The 17,787-nt window shown below is 36.1% G+C and overlaps 1 protein-coding gene and 1 long non-coding RNA gene across 3 annotated transcripts in view; one reads left to right on the top strand and one right to left on the bottom strand.

The window, feature by feature from the left end:
• Window positions 1-5,602, bottom strand: part of Tfec (transcription factor EC) — a 68,674-nt gene extending 63,072 nt beyond the window's left edge. Inside the window, exon 1 of one of the 2 annotated variants that reach the window (XM_037203506.1) lies at window positions 5,341-5,602. The gene's annotated coding sequence lies outside the window, so the exon portion shown is untranslated. The remainder of the gene's footprint in view (window positions 1-5,340) is intronic. The other variant, XM_028871772.2, reaches the window with a different exon arrangement.
• On the top strand, window positions 5,574-17,476 carry LOC119087575. Its single transcript, XR_005091033.1, has 3 exons — window positions 5,574-5,799; window positions 16,387-16,588; window positions 17,395-17,476. It is a non-coding gene; the product is annotated as an uncharacterized LOC119087575 (long non-coding RNA).
• Window positions 17,477-17,787: the final 311 nt, after the last annotated feature.

Genomic DNA, 17,787 nt, shown 5'->3' with positions numbered 1-17,787 from the left:
GAGATGGGGTCTATAATATTCTCAGCAATGTGCTTTTTGATTGCCAACAATACAATACACCTCTTTTGAAAATATGCCCCAGAGATACCATTCATTGCATTTCATATACATTTTTTTTAATTTTATTTGAAAAAAATTTTATTCAATATATTCTGATCATGGTTCCCCCTGCCTTAACTCCTCCCAGATCCTCCCCACCTTCCTATCTCTCCACCTATCCAACTCCATGCCCTTTATTTCACTCTTTCTTTAGAAAACAAACCAACATACACACACACATACACACACACACACACACACACACACACACACACAAAATACAGAATAAAAATGGGAAAAAGCTAAAAAAACAAACACACACACAAAACCAATAAAAATACAAAATCAGAAACTATGATATACAAATAAAATACTAGTATGACAAAAAAAAAGCAATATAAGAAAAAAGGTCTACAAAAATACCATTGAGCTTATTTTGTGTTGACCACATATTGCTTTGGCATAGGCCTACAGTTAAGTGGTTTATAGGCTCAGTCAGATTTTGTTGGAAAGAACTAGCTTTTCTGTTGAAAGCAAATGTGAGCTGAAAAGACTTTCTGGGTTAGGGATGGGAGATCATGTCCACTTCCTCCTCTGGACACTGAGACCCTAATGGGTTAAAGCAGGCATAGGAGCATTCTGTAAACAAAATTGCACAGCTAGCCACCCCAGCCATTTACCTTCTAATCTCTCCTCTACATGGCTAGAGCCAACAAGGTCAAGATACTGATACTGACGCATGATCAGGTCAAGCTACACTTCTCATCAAATTCCTTCAAGTCCTAAAATAAACAGCACTTGTCAAGGTCTGTCTCCACCTTATCTGTCCACACTTCCTACATTCTACTCCTCACAATAGCCTCAAACTCTAAAGGAAATTTTGTGCCGTATTTTGCATTTGCTCCATTTTTGGTCTAAAGCTTTGTTTCCATTGTTTGTCTATTTAGAGAACAGCCAATTGTTTTTCAAGATACACTTCATCCTTCATATCTCTGTGATCTTTTCACACCCTCAGACTCAGAGAATTCATCTGCATTTCTAACACTTGTCTCTTTATATAATTGTGGGAATACCAGAATTGCCCATCAGCAGATACCACCACCATTCTAGAATCCAGTACATACAGCAGCAGGAGCGTTCATTTATTTCTATACCTTCAACTTAACTGAATTTATAGAGATATTAATTTAGGTTAAATGGCATGGTGTCCCACTTCTTCAGAGGTTGGTGTCATTGGGTAACACATTGAGCACACTCATCTTCTGATTTCTTCCTACTCAGTTTAAGAGTAGATTTGTTCAAGGTTTTCCGAACATTTTATAAGGAACTTTTCACAAGAAATACTCAGAAGCTCATAAGTGATGGCTATTTTCATTTACAAGAGAGAGGGAGAGAGGGAGAGGGAGAGAGAGAGAGAGACACTGATGCCTTAAAATTTGAGAATACTGAGAAAAATTCAAAAGATTTGAATGGGCTTCATAGAAAAAAAGATTTATAATGTAGGTACAATTTCAAAAGAAAGAACAAATTATCCTTTGTTGGAAAATTGCCTGCAAATTATAATTATAGAAGAAGAAAAGTGATCTTCAAATAGGAGAGAAACATGTGAGAGGAAGGTCAAAGGCCAGATGGCTGTTCACTAAAATGTACTAAAGAGAAACCTAGAATTTTACCAACATTTAAAATCTGATAGTTAAAATGCTACCTACCACAACTCCGCTGGCTAGAGGTAGTTCAGTGGATCTGAGTGTGTTTGCATTGGCAAAGTCTCTAAGACAGAGTGGTTCAACCTTCCTAATGCTGTGAAACTTTAATACTGTTCTTCATTTTATGGTGGTGACCCCCAACCATAAAATTATTTTCATTGTTACTTCTTAACTGTAATTTTGCTACTGTTATGAATCATAATGTAAATATCTGATATGCAAGATATCTGAAAGGCAACCCCTGTAAAAGGGTCACTCAACTCCCAAAGGTGCTTCGACCCACGGGTTGAGAACTTCTACTCTAAGGAAACAGAAGAGGTGAACACCACCACATGCCTATAGATGATCTCCAGTGTAGCAGGTCCTGATCTGGATCATTGTGTAAAGATGCTTAGTAGAATAACTCTTGCTAAGGGGAAGACAAGAAAACCAATATCTAATTATGTGGAAAGTCCTGACTCACATTCTTATTTGGGTCTAAGTACTAAGAAAACCAATATCCATGTGCACACAGTCTTCTAAGTATTAGAAACATGTTTGTGTAAGAAAGAAATATAGGAGGAAGAAGAAGGCAGGGTAGAAGTGTCTGATCCAGTGGAATTGGATAGAACATAAACATAGTATCTTTATTGGGCAAGCTAAATTATGTTTCAATCCATACAAGAGATGATTTAGAAAACCCTTCAGTGAGACTCAGAAATGGACACGAGAACATGGAATTCCTAGAAGAAGTTCACCCAAAAGCCCCTTGAATGCCTTTTGTTGCCTCACTGAGACCTAGTCTCAAAAATGTACATCAAGTGAAACTTCTATATCAAATTCTCACCTCCTCTTTCGAACCTGAAAAGATAAAAGAAAAAAGTGCAACCTAATAGGTCTTTGGTGTTACTGGACTCAACCATCTGTTTTCTCTTGGAGCAATTTTAAAAATCAGTAACAAGGGTTTACTATCCAAGATTTTTTCTTTGGATGGAGATTCACTATTCCCCCATGTTGACCTGGAATTTGAACTCATGACCCTCCCACTTCTTCCACTCATGGGCAGGGATTGCAAGTGTTCACCACTGTGCTTGGCAGCCAACCTCTTTTTAGCACTGATCTCCTCAGGAAATTGCACAATCTTTTCACCTTTCCAATACTTGCCTTTGCCCAGTTCTCTTAATTTCTAATGTAAATTGCCTCCATTCTTACACTGCTCTTGTTTTAGTTTGAAATGGCCAGGGCTTTCCATGTCCCAAAGAATCCAATTTCACGGAATGACGAGACCAGCTATCAATTGCATTCACGATGGGAGGTCAGCCAAAGGCTGAGACATCTCCAAACACCTGCAACTCACCTTCACAGAGTCCTAGATTGTAATTCACAACTGTGCGAAGGCAAGTTCCATAGACTCACTTCTTGCTCACTCTCTCACTCTCCCTTCTCTCCTACAAATCTGTTACCCAGTCTTTAGTAGTTTTGCTCTTTCATTGGTGCCTCTGTCCTTCCTACTGCTTTATGCCTTGAATTCCTCTGCTAGGTCATAAAAAGCACTGCCTGGGGAACCTGAATAACAACATATTTTACTCTCTACTGTTGCTTTGTTTGTTGCCAACAGGTATCCATAGCAACGTGTCATTTGTAAACAGGGTGACAATAGGGATTTGTTGTTTGCAAACTTTGACATTTTCGATCCATCAACTCTATATTTCTTAATCTGATGCAGTCTTGGTTGTTTTTAACTGCAAGAGTTGATCTCCCTGAGACTTCTGCAATGTTGAGCTGATATGAAGCAGTTTTAATTGTACATGGACGGACAAAAAAAGATGAACCTACAGGATTTCCACATGTATTCCATCAGTATCCACATGATTCCACTTGAAGCAGCTTTCGTCAGTGTATTCAAACCACTGTGTAAAGACACTTTGTTCTTTCAGTCTCTGCTTTCCTTATTTCTCCTTTCTGACTATCCCAGCCACTGTTTAAAATTATTTCTGTTTCCACTATGCAAATCACCACAATTCCTGAAAAGTGTACTTGTGCTAAAATTTGGCATTATAGACAAACATCTTGCAAGTATCTTGACTAGTTAGGATTAAAATCTCATTTCTAAGACATTAAAGTTGAGCTAACTTCTAAGAAACTTGTTTTGCTTTTTTATTACTATTAAGAAATTTTTTATTCATTTTACATACCAACCACAGATCCCCCCCCCTTCTCTCTTCCTTCCCCGCAGCCTTCTTCCCCAACCCACCTCCCTTCTCCTCCAACCCACCCCCTATTCCCACCTCCTACAAGTCAAGATCTCCCATAGGGAGTCAGCAGAGCCTGGTACATTCAGTTGAGGCAGAGGGGAGGGGCTTGGATCTGCCTCAACTGAATATTTTGCTTTTAACATCAATCTCCAGTTTCAGCTCAGCCAAATGGGCTCATATACTACACCACTCTACTGCTAAAAAAAATAAAATAAAACCCAAAGACTAGGAAGTAACAGTCAAACCCACAGAAGAGAGAATGTAAAGATTACGTGTATTCCATTGAGTTCATATCTTTAAGCGTTTCTTTAAACACTCAAGCGTAAACCTCAAGTTTGACCTATTTAAGGTTGCTTTCAACCAAACATGGGAAAGATTTAATTCAAACGCTGCTTGAAAGTGTCTAGCTACAGTCAGTGTCGGGTAAGATCCAAATGAAGCAGCCTTCTCTCATGATCTTGCTGAACTCTCCATTCCGTTTCAGCTTGCTTTGTTGACTCAGCCTCTGAAGACGGAAAAACCGTCAAGGGCATTGAAAGCTCTTTATCACTAAATGAAGTTTCTAGTAAATAAATTACCAATGAACTACTTAAGCAAAATTAAATATTACCTCAGGTTCATTGCTGTTCTCAAAATGTCTATTCCTAACAAAATACATGAGATAGCCTTGATAATTTGGAATAATCACAGAAACAAATATATGTGCATATTCATATATAACACTTCTATATTTATGTTTGTGCACATATAAAAAACCATAGGCCTAATGGTTAAGACCTTATAGTAACTCTTCTTTGTTTCTGTTTAAAATTTTTACTTTAAAAGTTATGAGTTCAGTATACTTGAAATCTAAACAAAATATTTAGATCTATATACATTCAAAAAGAATAGCATAGTCTAAGCTATGGAATCCTGCCTGGCATTATTCCTGCTATGAACAAAACTTGTATATTCTTACCTTTAAAAACAAATAAAATAGACATTTTTAGAATGTAAATAGCAATTAACACTTACTCATAAAATAGCATACAGTGCAATAAAAATGTTAAATTATATTTCAATATAGTAAATATCTGAGAATATTAAACTAGAGTAAGAAATTTCCTTGGTTATCATGAACTAAAACAGTGATTTCTACGTTCTGATTAAAATAAGACATTAATAGCATTCCAGTTATATTTCATCCACATTATAGCAAATCATTGTTTGACTGCTCTAATATCCTGACAGCTGGTTATCGCACAAGAAGAAGGCATAATTACAAGCAAGCTCCACATATCAAAGTAAAACAGGTATTGATTGAACTTGTCTCCATATTTGTTTAAAGTACAGAAAATTAACCTTCCAGTTTGGTTACCTACCAGCAGTGATTGGATTCTAGCAGAGCCATCACCCCTACAAACAGCTCTAAATCACAGTCCCTCGGCCCATAACTTCAGCACAAAAGTCAAGGATCTGTTCACAAGTAATGAACACTTAGAAGGGCTTGGAATCCACTTAGTTGAGGAAGGAGAAAAGAGAAGTCACTCATTAGGGCATTTCCTGAACCTTGGTTGGAATTTCAGTTAAGGAAGAAGAAATGACACAGCAGTTTCAAGTCAAGGCGACTTCCTTTCTTTATCTGAAACCTGCTACTCATCTGAGAAAGCGCATTCCAGTCAAACTCTTCTGCAGTGCTGTGGCTACAGAAAAAGCCTCAGTCCTCGATGCCATTATTGCCCCATAATGAACATTTCCCCCAGAATTTACAGAGGCGGTGTGTGGGTGTTATCAGGGTGGACTAAGACCCTACAGTTATTGCGACACAGTCTGCCTTACAAGTAAGTAAGCTTCTTCAAAATGCTGACCTTCCCCACTTTCCAGTTAAGAACTGCACTTTGGCTTCAGATACTAATAGACTGAGTTTTGGCTTTAAGGCTTTTTTTCCCCCAAATGTAACATAATGCAAGTTTTCTTACATCTCAATTGCTCTCAAAGACTTCATGATGAATCTTGACCAAGAATAATTGATCTTCCCATGTAGATTAGAAAGAAATACAAAATTGAGCTTCTGAGGTATATGTTTCTTCACTAAACGGGAAACAAAACAAGCAAGACCCTTCCTCTTGACCCTCAATACTGCTCTAAAATCACTTAGCACCTTTATTTATTTATTTACTTATTTATTTATTGTACTCAATGAGATTTAATTGATGTGAGGGGCTAAAATATCACAAATGATTCTAATAGGAATCCAGGTCAGGAGCAAGTAGATTAGTCTAATTTTCAAAACAAAACACAAATGTCTTCTATAAGGGAATTTGATACACTTTTCCTGTAAAGAACAAGATATTAAACATTGTGTGCTTTTCAGGGCACATATCATTTATGACTTCACAGCTCTATTACTGTAATGGCATATTTACACAATCCACAAATGGATGACCACAGCACATCTTTATTTCTTTGTCCCCATTTGAAAGCTCCAGAAAAGTTTGTACTCACTACCTGAGATTCCTCATTTTACATTGTCTTTTAAAATCTTCTGATCAGAACACCTTAACTAGCCTCATCAATATTACCAGTGGGAGTCATTTTTCAGTTCCAACTCCTTTTCTAGACCAATAGCATGTGTTTGATAAGCTTTTAATGTCTTCTTCCATTTGTTTCAGTGAACATCAATTGTATAGAATAATAGGACTCACCACCTTCATCTTCATGCTTTTCCAGGGTACCACACTCAGAAATTCACCTATTGCTTCAGGTCTTCAGGTGTCCTCTTCCATTTCCTTCCTTTTCTCTGATTACTACAACTGAAATATCTGTAGGGCCCTCTTCCCTTCTGTAACTGCACTATTGACTTCCAACAAAACAGTTGCACTCTTGACCTCCAATAAAACCTGTCTGTTGGAAAAGAAGCTGGCATTCACTAAAATACAGGGTATTGCTGTGGTTCGGATCTCAAATGTTCTCCAAAGGCTCATGGGCTTGGTCAGAGCTTGACACTACAAGGAAATAGTGGAACATTTAAAGGAGCAGGACTTAGTGGAAGGCATTGGGCACTGGGGACATGCTTTGGAAGAGTTCTGTGGGTCTCCAGTGGAGGTCCTTATGTTTTTTTCCTTGGGCTTTCAAGTGAGCAGATCCTTCTGGCAGCCATTCTTCCCACAAGTCCCCTTCCAAGCACCAAAGTGGTAAGTTAACTGATTATGAACTGAAAAGCCCTAGAAATGTGATTCCAAATATATACGTTCCTTGGAACTTGGTATTTCTTCAGGTATTTGTTTCAAAGACAAAAAGGCATTATTTCTATGCAATTAGAGGTCAAATATCAACCAAGCTACTATGACAGCTTAGAATAAGTCTTGTCACATAGGAGATAATATGAATTAAAAACAATCCATGGTTTCCTTTACATTAGCCTCCCCAGCAAAAGAAGTACAATACTTATACATTTATTTATGATATTGTTTTCCATATATTGTAGGGAAGCTGCACTCCTGAAATTTCAAAAACATGGTCACCCAAATAAGACCTGTACAATGAAAACACCAGATGACCTGCCAATATGGGTGGTGGAAAGGCCCAGCTGTTTTTACCTTCCAGTTAATTTTTAAGGATAAATCACTGATGGCTTAAATTAGTTCATGACAATAAAATAATAATTTAGTAAGAAAATATGTGAAATAGCAAATAAAGTTGATGCTAGGATGAGATTATTTTCATTAGATCTGGCCTTTGGAAAGACAGAGAACAGTGAGGTGAGAAACGAAAATGAGAGAGGATTTGGTTTGCAGTGGCCATGAAGGCAAAGATCAGTAAGAGATGATGTTTAAGTCAAAAATATTAGCAACTCACACAGAAAACTTTCTGGTTGTCATGTAACAGCTAGCATAATATTGTAAATGGACTCTAAAAGTATTTTTATTAAAAACTCTTATGTTTGGCCTTCAATGGTAGGAAAATCATATATTTCCTGTTATTTCAGATATTAGCTTCACTGAACTCTCAAAAGTAAAAGGTTATTGGGCAAAACATCCTTTTAATAAGAGTTGATTTTTGTTTATGGAATTGTGGTTATATTATGCCCATAGGGATATTCTTTGTGTGTGTGTGTGTGTGTGTGTGTGTGTGTGTGTGAGAGAGAGAGAGAGAGAGAGAGAGAGAGAGAGAGAGAGAGAGAGAGATACATATCTAGTAGTTAGAGATAATAATTATTTTATTGAAAACATTTAATATTAACCATTGAACAGAACTAAAATCTCCTAAAAATTAAGCCAAAGGAAAAGATAAATCTTATAACACAAAATCTAAAATTAGCATGATCACAGAAAACAAACCAAAAATAAGATATAATATATAGAACTGTCTATTTTATGTTACTAGTTAATAGAAGCTATATTTAGAAAGATTAATATTATACATAAGAACACTGTCAAAAAATATCATCCAAAAGCTTGATTTCATTGGCACATTGGAGAAAGACAGAAGTTAGAAAGTTAAAAGCTTTTTTATATATGTGTTAAGACCAAATGTTGCTTGGATAACACTTTAAGAAAAACAGTAAATGACAAATCTGACATTAGGTCCAGTATGAGTGAAACTATGGATATAGTAAGTGAAATAGTTTTAAACATTTAAAATACCTTTAAAACTACACTAAAATTTTCTGGGCTAAAATGGTGATGTTCTTAACTGGAAACACTCCCTACAGAACTGGACGTGTTCCATGCATGGACATTACTATAGAATGACAGAAATGGGATGTTTTCACTTCTAAATACTTTTTGTCCCTGTCAACGAAATCTGGAAATCATTGATTTCTCAACAATTTCGGCAGAAGTTCATGCATTCGCTGCTGTTCCATCAACAGCAGTAAAAACACTCAAAATAATCAAATTCCTTCCCAAAGTTTTCTGTCCCCAACAACTCGGTTTTCATGAACAGAAGTCTCTAGAAACCCCTATGGCATAAATATCAATTAATTTTCTATAATACTAAGAATGCTAAGATTTCTCTAGAGCCTATATTTAATTGTAACATGCACTAGAGTATTAAACAAAGACAAAGTCCAACTAAAATTTTTGCCCTTTGCCCTTTTTCCTGTTTCCAGACAGGTGCCATGGTCCCTTATTATCTCTCCATTTTTTATGCTAAAACTCTTTTTAGAAAACACTCTAATTCATTATATACCTTATTCACTAAGGAATAAACAACCGATAAGAATTAAAATAATCTCCTTCCCAAAGGCATTTATATTTTGAAGCTAATATGACCTTAAAGAAGAGGACATAAACTTAATATTGGAAAGGAAGAGTTATATGCAATTCTTCAAACAAACAAACAAAAAAATTTCATGTAGGCTTCCATCTACTCTGAGCATGGTATACAAAGACTTGACAACATATTATCTGTAAAATAAATAAAAGTCTATCTTCTTTCTTTGTAATGTTAGGGTGTTCCAAATTAGATGGTGTCCCTCGTAATTGACACTTCAGCTACCTAGAGATTAGAAAAATGACAAGTCTTCTACAGTCCTTTGCAACTGTACAATTATTCCCTGCTAGACAGGTTAGAATGAAGTATGCTCTCATAACAACAACTCCAAAAACTACTCTGTGTGTGTGTGTGTGTGTGTGTGTGTGTGTGTGTGTGTGTGTGTGTGTTTGCAATGGTGAGGAAGCCTTGTTCCTTCTGGTCACTAAAAGACCTATAACAACACTCATCTCCAAATATGATTTCAGCACACTGGGGTAGAACATAGAATATGGTGAGTAATAAACAGCTTTTGAAGATTCCATAGGAAGTGATAGTCAGCATTTCTGTCAATCATTTATTGTTCAAACCCTTCAATGGCTCTACCAGCTTCTAAAAACAATTAACATGTGCCAGGTGGCAGTGGCACACGCCTTTAATCCCAGCACTTAGGTGGCAGAGCCAGACAGATCAGGCAGATCTCTGTGAGCTCAAGGCCAGCCTGGTGTACAGAGCAAGATCCAGGACAGGCACCAAAACTAAAAGGAGAAACAAAAAAGAATGAGAGAGAGAGAGAGAGAGAGAGAGAGAGAGAGAGAGAGAGAGAGAGAGAGAGAGAGAGAGAGAACATGCAAACTTAACACAAGCTAAGCTAAGAGGAGATAACTTATCTATTTAATTGGAATTTTAATTGGAACAGTGGCTATGACAATCTGACCTGTTGCATAGAATTATATTTTTAGCAAAACATGGCTCTCCTATAATGTTATATAATGAACAAACTTAGTCCATCAAATAATCTATAAGCTTATTCTTCATTCTTTATAGTAGCTAAAAATAAAAGATAAGAGGAAGAGATCAGAGAAGAGTTATAGAAAGAAGGGAGGAAGCATAAAGAAAAACACTTGAAAGTGTTAAGCAGTAATGAGGGGATAAGAGAAAAATGGGGGATATGGATATGATAAGAATCATATCCATACATGTACAATATTGTCAAAATTAAAACAATTTTAAAGACTATTATAGACAAAAATTGCACAGGCTGTGATGTCATCTTTAAATTCCTGAATCAAAAAACATAGAACCTGGCAAACACAAATGCGTAGTCACAACCCACAATGCCAGGACCGTCCTAACTACAGAAAACCGTCTCCTCTTTCCTGTCACGTGCCCAGCCCTCTCATCACTACTTAGGATTGAGTTCTATGGTTTAACCCCAGATTTCCACACTCTCTACACAGCATGGAAATTGATGAGGGTTGAAAATCTTACACTGTGTGGTAAAGAATGAATACTGTATTTCCTTTTATTTGAACAGAGTTAAAATAGAAAAAACGATAGATATTTCTACAGCTGAGACATTTTTAAACGGATCCCATTTTCATTTGGTAGAAGTTTTCATAGGGAAATTCAATCCTTGGTTGCCCATTATACAATTCATCTATTCTTAGCCATTGTCACCTGTCCTCACACAAAGACCAAAAGGATCCATTCAATCTTCAAAATGAAGTATTTTCCCAATATGCAAGTAAATGTGTGTAAGTATACTAGCATTATTAAATATACTAATTTCATTGGTTGGTACATGAGTGACATGATCTCATAGTGTAACACATGTACTGTAACCTATAATTTATCCTTTTATTTTGCTAGTGATAACTAATGAGGAAATAAGGCACAACAAACAATACAAAGAAGACATTAAAAAAGAAACATATTCAAAAAGGTGAGAGAAAGAATAACAAATATTTTAGAATATAAGCATAATTATAAAAAATATTGGTTCTGGTTTAAAGCAAGTAGAACCCATGTATTGAATGCCAGGAGCTTTCTCTTGCGTGTGCTACAAAATCCAGTGATTTAAGAAACAAAGCAAACTAAAATCAGACAACAAACTTTAGAAGTTATAAAATTAGAGCATTGAAAAATTAGACCTCTTAAGAACTTCCATTTTAAACAAGAGAAAAGTGACTATTCCTGGTGACTTTGATAGAGTATCTGAAAAGCCCTAACAAACAATGGCATGCTCAGAAGAGATTTTTCATTTTTTGCTTCTGTGTCTAGACCTTGCTAAACATGTAGAAAAATTGTACTTCATTGTCCAGTTTCAACACAAAGCAGACAGAGCTTTAAAAAGTACAATTGGCATGGGCTTTACATTCTTCACTATGCTTCTGTAGCTTAGATATTATCTCTGAAACAAAGACACATATACCTGGACACACATGCACACATGCACACATGCAAACAGTTTGTCTGTGGTCTACTCTAACCTCTCCAGGACAGTACAAGATGGGGCAGTTCTCAAAATAAAGGAGAAGAGAAACCCCTCTCACTCACAATGTGCTGACCTACAAATGTTCCCCTTCTGCTGCAGATACAAAGCTGCCAGTCTGGTAGGAGAGAAAGCCAACAGGTGTGACAGAGGAAGGGCAAAGGAGGGTGTGAAACCCAGTAACCTTCATTTTAAGGGGGGAAAACAGGGTGACAATATCAGACACAGTCAGATTTTAGATGTCTATATCATCAGTTCACATAGTACAGGAAGAAAAGTGGAAATGACATTTTATCACAATGGGGAAAGTTTAATCCCACAGGTACCATAGAGAGTTGGCAGAATGGCATTATTTCCTAGAATAAAACTGTGGAAGAACGTTCTTAGCTTTAAAATATATATAATACAGCCTAAGCAGTGGAAGAGCTACATTATACATGATGAGAAAGCAACTAAATAGGTTATGTAAGCTCAGGGAGACACAGCATACCTGACTCTGAGAAGCAATATAGAGGAGTCAGCCTTCAACATCAGTAATGCATGAGGGCTCTTTGGCTAGTAGCATTTAATCCTGAACAAGACATGTTTAATAGAGGCCAACTTCAGGGTTAAAACAGACAAATTTGAGTTCATGGGTGATTTGCTAACAGTTTACCCCAATAAAAATGTTAAATTTAGTTTTGGATATAATAAATAATCTACAATGGCTTGTTATTACTAATAATCCCCCACAGAGTGCCTGGAAGCTAAAAACTAAACTTTTTTTTAGAGCCGTCACAGCCATCAAGCAGAATGTGGAACTCGTTCAGGAGATGGGGTGACAGAGAAATGAATCAGAATAAGTCAATATCTAGGTCAATATGACTCTCCTCTTCCTAAATTCCATTAAAAATCTCATTAGTTCATTGTACACTGCTGAACAAATCTCAAAATTATAAACTTGAATGACATATTTGGACTTCTTTTAAAGCTAATTGTTCATATTTTCTCGAAATCTAAAATAATATTTCCTTACATTGAGAAAGAGATCGCTACAATGTGGGAGAGAATTGGTTATAAATAGATGCATTCTTGTTGCTAAAACTTGAATATCTTTACTCCTTAATTCACACTGCCTTGACTTCTCATGTTTATGCAAAACAGATTTTTTTGAGGAAAAAAAAAAGAAAGGTACTGTAACATCAGAGGATATCATCAAAGAACTGGTGGGAACATCTTAAGGCTTTTATCAAAGTAGTGAGGGAATGCATTAAAGCAACAATATCTGGAGCTCACGTGTGATGGGACTACTAAGTTTAATAGTGAATCTTAGGAACATATGTGGATATAATGATTTTTCTGTAAGAATACTCCTGTCCAAAGGACATTTTTTTCCAAACAAGAGAACACTATTCTTTCAAGACAATTCAAGAAGAAAAACAACAATATTTCATTAATAATAGATGCCTCACACTACAAATGAAAAGCTAAATTTTTTTTAAAAAGCATGGCCACTGTAAGTGAAGCTTATTATGAATGACAATAAGTGTATGAATAAGACAATGGTTTGCTAAGACCTAAAACTGTTAAATTTAACAATAATGCATGAGGATTTAAATGAAAGTCAGGGGCTTTTTTCTTACAAAGTTTACTAAGCAAGCTATGATTGATTTTGAGTCATCTATTTCCATTTCTCAAAATGGAGCAAGCATAAACCACTTCTTATTCTCAAAGAAAACACTGATATGTAGCTGCTGGTCTCAAAGTGATCCAGTTAACCAAGTACTAGTGAGCTTTGGGATTAGGGAGGCAAGATATGAATGTAGGAGCAGTGACTGCATGGAGCGAGACCCTACCAGATGCTGTCAAGGTCTTTCTATGACAGCGAGCCTCAAAGCCAATGGGATGCAAGTGCTGGAACCCTCAAGCTGCCCACTAATATGACTACTTCCTATAATCAAAGAGACAGTCTATAATCTCAGGGTGGAGTTAGACTCTTCCAACCTGAAAGCTGTAAAGTTTTAATCTGCAGTTACAGATTTTGACCTCTGAATACTAAATGTTAAAGTGATTTCCCCCAAAGAAGTCAGGAGATGAATTCATTAAATATCCCAAAGTTCTCTTATGATTTTTTTCACTGTGCCCAGAGCTAATGATATAGGCTACCAGTTAGATAAATAATGATTACCTGTTTCTAATATTACAAAGACGTTGCATAAGGCATAATTGAAATATTTATTTTAGATAATAATAATGACAATATGCTATTATAGTCAAAACAAATTTATTTTTACTATAGTAATATAATACAACATTTATAACATGCCTTGAAAATAAAATTTCAATAATTTGGAATATTTTCCCATAACAGTTATCAGCACAAGAATAACTTAAGTAACTTATAGTTTATTTACTATAAAACATCAAAATATGAATTTATTTTCTTGGGCTACTCTATCAGCAAAATGTTCTATCATTTCCTTACTTCTATCTTTCCTCACTCTTATTTGGAAAGCATGTTTAAGGTTAAGGAATGAAGTAACTTACCTGTTTGCAGCAAAAAAGCCAGATTGTGAGAATGATTCTCTAGCATTCTGAATGTGCACATGTGCTGATGCCACCACCTGTGTTCAGGTACAGAGGCACAGTCTACAGTCCCTTTAGTAGTTTTCCCTATGCCAGATGCAAAATATTCAACTAGTATAAAGAGGGTTTGTTTTTTTTTTTCAGATTTACTTGCACTGAGAAATACTGTCTACTTGCATGGAAATTAGACCAAATTAGATTTGACCAATTAGGTGAGAAATTGTGTGAAGGAATCTGAGCAAAAGACTAATTTAATCCAATGAATTCCAGTGTTTCTTTTTCAGCGACTCCTAAATGCTGACCTCATCTAGTGCTAAAAAGGAAGAGCAGTCATTGCTATTACTTAATCCAAAAAGGATTATCCAAAGAAAAGAAATGGTTGGGCTTACAGCCATTTATGTGCAATGTTTCTCTTACAAATTTCACATAAAAGTACTGGAGCAGACTCATAATTACAACCCACACAAGTCTTAGGATGCTACATATAGTGTTCAGAGTTTAATAACTACTTGTTGAATGAACGAATGTGGAAGACATTTAATATATTCCTTACACTTTAAATACAGCTAAACATCATTCTTTATTCTAGGTACCTTTCAAAGGAGTGTCATATGAGCAGTTCAAATCAGAGCAGCTTTTCTACGAATCTAGGACAAATAGTATGTTTTGTTTTATGTTGAGATACATCTGATGACATTTAAAACTGTTATATTTTATATTTATGTGTGTTTGTCATCATCATATCAGCACATTTTGAGTCAATTTTATGGAGGAGAAAATAATATTGATAGACTGAAAATAGCTGTCATTATTTGTTAATGTTCACATAAAACATGATTGTCAGTTCTTTTCATGAATTATCAATTTAATTCTTCCCTGAATTTTGGTAAGCATTATTTACTTTCTGTAATTTAGTTTTTTCAGACTGCAACACAAAAAGATTAGGTAAATTAATATATTTTTAATGTAGGAGGCCAGTGCCTGGGCCTTGTGCAGAAGCAGTTCACTATGAGAACCAAGTGGAGAACAAAGGTTTTGTGCTAAGGAATTTTAAGTTGGGACTTGGGATGTAGGTGATCCTCTGAAAACATCAGAAACATGGCATTTGGATATAATAGTCTGTCATGACTCTTATGCTGTGGATATCACTCTGTATAAATAAAATGCTGATTGGCCAGTAGCCAGGCAGGAAGTATAGGCGGGACAAGCAGAGAAGAGAATTCTGGGAAGTGGAAGGCTGAGGCAGAGAGACACTGCCTGCAGCCGCCGCCAGGACAAGGAAGATGTAAGGTACCAGTAAGCCACGAGCCACGTGGCAAAGTATAGATTAATAGAAATGTGCTAAATATAAGAGTAAGAGCTAGACAATGATAGGTCTGAGCTAATGGCCAAGTAGTTTAAATAATATAAGCATCTATATGTTTATTTTATAAGTGGGCTAAGGGACTGCTGGGGCTTGGCGGGTCCCAGAGAGAAAACTCTCCAACTACACTCTTAGATGTTCAATGTACAAGAAGGGGAAGATATAATGCACATGCAAAAATAAGTAAGGTTAAGGACAGGTGAGAGTAGATTTGGAGCCAAAGGGTGGAAGCCAGTAGCTACAGAGTGACTCTGGGCAGGAAAATGAGGTAATAAGACTGTGGAAGCTTTTGTCAATCTACCTATATTTACTCAACAAAGCAGATCCAAATATCAAGTGAGATGACCAAAGCTGGTAAGCGAATGAAAACCATGAAAGGGAGGTGGAATGAGTCTCTGGCATGCAAATTCAGTGCTGGCAGCATAGTGGTCCAATTGAGGTTCATATTTATTAACCACAAGTGAAACTTCTCTTTCTTAATGTGCATGTATGGAGTAGGGTAGACTATAAATAGGTTTGATGGACAGATGGTTGAAAGTACGAGGAGATTTAGGTCCTGTAGATGGCCATAATGGACATGATGATGGTGGTGGTGGTGATGATGGCAATGGTGATGATGACAATAGCTGTTGTAATAATGTTATAATGCTTAGCATGCACCAGAAAAAATAGACTGTGTACTTTACACACAATATTTAATCACAACAATTACCTTATGTGGCCTATCTCATTGCCATTTTTCTTTTGCAGAGATCTGCAACTGAACTACATGGCAACTTGATGAAGATTACAACTAGTAAACTGTGAAAGGAGGAAAAGGCTCTGGAAAACCATGTCACAATAATTCTACTCCACCATAAAGGACTGTGATGCCCACTGATTGAAAAAAAAAAAAAACTAGTAACATTGAAGATGGAGATAACAAAATGGCTGATGAGACAAAAATGATGAGGTATTAATTTATTTTAAAAGTAAAAGACAAATGTTGGAGTTAGGATATTCTTAGGGACAAATTAGAAAAGCGGGAATGGCTGGTTAGGAATGAAATACTTAGAATTTAGGACTATATACTAACAAGCAGTGCATTTAGTTAGAATGTCAGGATCTAGCTGATAATCATACAAACATGTAACTAGTATAATAAGAACCAAAGACCACTAAACAAATATATCATGAGCTAGGGGAATGGCTCAATAGTCAGGAGTGTGCTGTTTTTTTCAGGGTTCAGGTGGCAGCATCCATGTTAGGTGGCTCACAACTGCCTATTGCTCCTTATCCAAGTGACTGGATGCACCTGCACACACACACACACACACACACACACACACACACACACACACACACACACACAAATAGCAATAAATCTTTAAAAGCAAAAAGATAAAAACAGCAAGGAAGAAACAGAAAATTTTAGAAACAGTTATCTGACGATGCATCGATATTACAAAGACAGATTTAGTTTAGGGAGAATAGTTTATATATGAGTCTATAAGGCTACTGACTGGGAGTTGACACTCTCCTGATGACTGGTGAGTAACAGTCTTGCCAGAACTAACGAACAGAAATACACTTGAATTTCAGATTTTGAATTGCATCATTGTCCATAACCTGCTGGGATGATGAACTAGCTGACTAATGCTTATGGCTTCAATGCCAGTGCTATGGAGAGATAGCACCTTGAACATAAAATTATCATAAAATTCATAACTGTCCAATAAGAACATACATTCTTCTATATATGTTGCTGCTTCTCCACAGGCAGAATACATGGATCCATGAATCAAGGGTTAAAGATGAAAAAAAAAAGTATTTTGGATTTTTGAAAATGAATATTTTACTGTAAGTATCTTTCAAATGTTGCTTGGAACATATATATGCCAAAAAATATTTATTGTTCACCTGAATTTTGAATATAGCTAAGCACCTTATATTTTATCTGTAAACTCTACTAATGGCACCCAGGATGCAGATCATACTTGTCACACTCACACACCAAACTCCAAAACTGGATATGACAGACCTTCACCACTAGCATGAATTTAAATAAATAAAATGGTGAACAAAATCTTACCAAGTCAAAATTCTGCTCCAATTTGCTAAATTAGAGTAAATGTATTCCATAATCTTACAATAATATATTCTCATGAAAAT

The sequence above is a fragment of the Peromyscus leucopus genome, chromosome 3, assembly GCF_004664715.2.
Source record: "Peromyscus leucopus breed LL Stock chromosome 3, UCI_PerLeu_2.1, whole genome shotgun sequence".
NCBI lineage: Eukaryota > Metazoa > Chordata > Mammalia > Rodentia > Cricetidae > Peromyscus > Peromyscus leucopus.
Note: the sequence above shows the minus strand (reverse complement) of the source record. Positions and strands in the feature narration are given on the sequence as shown.